Genomic DNA, 5,000 nt, shown 5'->3' with positions numbered 1-5,000 from the left:
CACAGTCCTCAATCGGACCAGCACACTGCAGATGTCCACCGCGCTTCGCACTGGGCCCGCGAGGACCTACTTTGGCCGCACGGCGCCGCGTGCAGGGTGCGCCGGCGCGCAGCTGCGCCGCCTGCCGCCTCCGTCGGCCGGCGCGCCTGCCACTGGCCGCCCCCACCAGCCGGCTGTAGCGCGTGCGCCCACGCACCGCGCGGCCAGCACGCCGGGAGGCCCCCCCTCACCGGCCGGGGACGGTCCCACCCAGCCACCGCCGCGTATCGCTTCACACCCAGATGCCATTCACGTTCGTGGGCATGGTGGGTATCGCTGGAACAACCGGTTGGTAGCTCAACCGATCGTCGCCATCACTGATTCACCTCTAGCGAGAACAACCGCACCACAACGGTTTACCAGTTGTTCATTTGCGTAACGTCACCAGCAAACGTAGGCGTCCATCGCCATTTGCAAATTCAACGATTGTTGCATGCCTGTGTCAGGTGTCACGACACACTATGTCTGCCCACATACACGCAACAACATGTGCACGCTTCGCGAACACGTGGAAGGTGGCCCCCGTACGTATGCGATGTCCATTGCGCGAACGACTGTCAACCGGCCTCTGTCGCATGTCGCAGATGTGGAACGCAGTGCACCATGCTATCACGGTGTGTGAGAAGAGACGACTACGTCTGACAACACGCGCCACTACATCAACAGACGGCTCATGCTGATCGCCATCCAGGGCATACCACACTGCAATCCAGCTCTTATAGGGAGACGACACGTAGCTGAGTGCACAACATTTGGACCGCATGGTTCGCCGTTGTTGGCGCAGTCGTTGTACGGTCACATGTACCACGATGTATCATTCAGTACATGAGGACCAATGTGCAGTACAGTGTGTGATTTGGACGTACAACATCAGCGGACAGTTGACACAGGCCGTACCACAGCGTAGGCTAAGTGCTTCGCCATGCAAATGCCAATGAACAACTGCAAATGCCAATGAACAACTGCAAAGGGCATTGAGCATGTACGTCCTGCTGCCATCCACATTACAGTGTATAGCTGCAAGGTGTTTAACATGAAGCGATACACTGGGGACCGGGCAGTGCGAGTAGCAAACTATATTGCGGGGGTTGCAGTTAGGCAACACTACACTAATTTAACGCGTCGTATGACAATTACAGAGCAGGTTAAGGCCCAACGTGTGTTGGGTTAAGGCCCAACGTGTGTTGGGTTAAGGCCCAACGTGTGTTGGGTTAAGGCCCAACGTGTGTTGGGTTAAGGCCCAACGTGTGTTGGGTTAAGGCCCAACGTGTGTTGGGTTAAGGCCCAACGTGTGTTGGGTTAAGGCCCAACGTGTGTTGGGTTAAGGCCCAACGTGTGTTGGGTTAAGGCCCAACGTGTGTTGGGTTAAGGCCCAACGTGTGTTGGGTTAAGGCCCAACGTGTGTTGGGTTAAGGCCCAACGTGTGTTGGGTTAAGGCCCAACGTGTGTTGGGTTAAGGCCCAACGTGTGTTACGTTACGGCGCAACGTGGGTTACGTTACGGCGCAACGTGGGTTGCGTTACGGCGCAACGTAGGTTACGTTACGGCGCAACGTAGGTTACGTTAAGGCGCAACGTAGGTTACGTTAAGGCGCAACGTAGGTTACGTTAAGGCGCAACGTAGGTTACGTTAAGGCGCAACGTAGGTTACGTTAAGGCGCAACGTAGGTTACATTAAGGCGCAATATAGGTTACATTAAGGCGCAATATAGGTTACATTAAGGCGCAATATAGGTTACATTAAGGCGCAATATAGGTTACGTTAAGGCGCAATATAGGTTAGGTTAAGGCGCAATATAGGTTACGTTAAGGCGCAATATAGGTTACGTTAAGGCGCAATATAGGTTACGTTAAGGCGCAATATAGGTTACGTTAAGGCGCAATATAGGTTACGTTAAGGCGCAATATAGGTTACGTTAAGGCGCAATATAGGTTACGTTAAGGCGCAATATAGGTTAGGTTAAGGCGCAATTTAGGTTAGGTTAAGGCGCAATATAGGTTAGGTTAAGGCGCAATATAGGTTAGGTTAAGGCGCAATATAGGTTACGTTAAGGCGCAATATAGGTTACGTTAAGGCGCAATATAGGTTACGTTAAGGCGCAATATAGGTTAGGTTAAGGCGCAATATAGGTTAGGTTAAGGCGCAATATAGGTTAGGTTAAGGCGCAATATAGGTTACGTTAAGGCGCAATATAGGTTAGGTTAAGGCGCAATATAGGTTAGGTTAAGGCGCAATATAGGTTAGGTTAAGGCGCAATATAGGTTAGGTTAAGGCGCAATATAGGTTAGGTTAAGGCGCAATATAGGTTAGGTTAAGGCGCAATATAGGTTACGTTAAGGCGCAATATAGGTTACGTTAAGGCGCAATATAGGTTAGGTTAAGGCGCAATATAGGTTACGTTAAGGCGCAATATAGGTTACGTTAAGGCGCAATACAGGTTACGTTAAGGCGCCATACAGGTTAGGTTAAGGCGCCATACAGGTTAGGTTAAGGCGCAATACAGGTTAGGTTAAGGCGCAATACAGGTTAGGTTAAGGCGCAATACAGGTTAGGTTAAGGCGCAATACAGGTTAGGTTAAGGCGCAATACAGGTTAGGTTAAGGCGCAATACAGGTTAGGTTAAGGCGCAATACAGGTTAGGTTAAGGCGCAATACAGGTTAGGTTAAGGCGCAATACAGGTTAGGTTAAGGCGCAATACAGGTTAGGTTAAGGCGCAATACAGGTTAGGTTAAGGCGCAATACAGGTTAGGTTAAGGCGCAATACAGGTTAGGTTAAGGCGCAATACAGGTTAGGTTAAGGCGCAATACAGGTTAGGTTAAGGCGCAATACAGGTTAGGTTAAGGCGCAATACAGGTTAGGTTAAGGCGCAATACAGGTTAGGTTAAGGCGCAATACAGGTTAGGTTAAGGCGCAATACAGGTTAGGTTAAGGCGCAATACAGGTTAGGTTAAGGCGCAATACAGGTTAGGTTAAGGCGCAATACAGGTTAGGTTAACGCGCAATACAGGTTAGGTTAAGGCGCAATACAGGTTAGGTTAAGGCGCAATACAGGTTAGGTTAAGGCGCAATACAGGTTAGGTTAAGGTACGACATAGGTTAGGTTAAGGTACGACATAGGTTAGGTTAAGGTACGACATAGGTTAGGTTAAGGTACGACATAGGTTAGGTTACGGTACGACATAGGTTAGGTTACGGTACGACATAGGTTAGGTTACGGTACGACATAGGTTAGGTTACGGTACGACATAGGTTAGGTTACGGTACGACATAGGTTAGGTTACGGTACGACATAGGTTAGGTTACGGTACGACATAGGTTAGGTTACGGTACGACATAGGTTAGGTTACGGTACGACATAGGTTAGGTTACGGTACGACATAGGTTAGGTTACGGTACGACATAGGTTAGGTTACGGTACGACATAGGTTAGGTTACGGTACGACATAGGTTAGGTTACGGTACGACATAGGTTAGGTTACGGTACGACATAGGTTAGGTTACGGTACGACATAGGTTAGGTTACGGTACGACATAGGTTAGGTTACGGTACGACATAGGTTAGGTTACGGTACGACATAGGTTAGGTTACGGTACGGCATAGGTTAGGTTACGGTACGACATAGGTTAGGTTACGGTACGACATAGGTTAGGTTACGGTACGACATAGGTTAGGTTACGGTACGATATAGGTTAGGTTACGGTACGATATAGGTTAGGTTACGGTACGACATAGGTTAGGTTACGGTACGACATAGGTTAGGTTACGGTACGATATAGGTTAGGTTACGGTACGATATAGGTTAGGTTACGGTACGATATAGGTTAGGTTACGGTACGATATAGGTTAGGTTACGGTACGATATAGGTTAGGTTACGGTACGATATAGGTTAGGTTACGGTACGATATAGGTTAGGTTACGGTACGATATAGGTTAGGTTACGGTACGATATAGGTTAGGTTACGGTACGATATAGGTTAGGTTACGGTACGATATAGGTTAGGTTACGGTACGATATAGGTTAGGTTACGGTACGATATAGGTTAGGTTACGGTACGATATAGGTTAGGTTAAGGTACACATTGTTGTAAGGAAAGGTTTAATGGGGGGCGGGGCGGCCGGTTTGTTGATTGTGATTATAGTAAGTGGATGCCTGCGGCATCATCTGATTTGCCACGTCAGGATGCACCTTTGGCTCATGACAGGCGGCGCTCTCATTCCATGCTTGTGGCAGACCTGTGTCTTTCATTCCTGCCATTGTTTGTGTGCTGTGAGAGGAGGCAGTATTGTGATGTTGGGTGCACCCCTGTGTAGGACATGTGTGGGTGTTGGTGGCTTGGCTGAGCAATGGTGGTTGTCGGGTGGGTGGGATATTCTGTTTTCTGAGTGGACCTCCCAGTCTGGTTATGACAGTGTGGATTGTCTAATGTGGCGGAGAGGATGCACTGGGTGTTGTTCCATGCTGGTGCTTACATATTGTCTGTGTGCGTGTTACAGGCAGAGAGTAGTGCGTGATAAGGGTGTGTGGCTGACGTGTGGTTGTGATTGTGAGCAGAGTCTTTCAGCATGTATACGGACAGTTGTATACATTATCTGTATTCTGATGGCTCTATCTATTACTAATCAGCGCCGTGTATACGTTTAATCCGGTTCCAGTCGAAACTGTTGTATCTCTGTACATTAGTGACACGGCGAGCCCGCTATGTAGTTACTCGTCTCGGCAGCTTCCACCGGTGTATGGCAAATGATTATAAGGAATCAGTCTAGTCGTCAATACCGATGGTGTGACGTCACATGTCTGGGGTGGGGGACGCTGCGCCCTTCCGGTGGGTCATGGCCTAGAAAGACTCTTCCCACGCAGGGGGGCGTGGACTGTCATTGACTCTTCCGAGTAATATACTTGCCGTACGTTTTTGCGACTGCGAGTGCAACGCTCACCGGTACCGACATGGATGGAGCG

Source organism: Schistocerca americana, unplaced genomic scaffold (assembly GCF_021461395.2).
Source record: "Schistocerca americana isolate TAMUIC-IGC-003095 unplaced genomic scaffold, iqSchAmer2.1 HiC_scaffold_47, whole genome shotgun sequence".
In the NCBI taxonomy this organism is placed as follows: Eukaryota; Metazoa; Arthropoda; class Insecta; order Orthoptera; family Acrididae; genus Schistocerca; species Schistocerca americana.
This window is presented reverse-complemented; position numbering follows the sequence as displayed.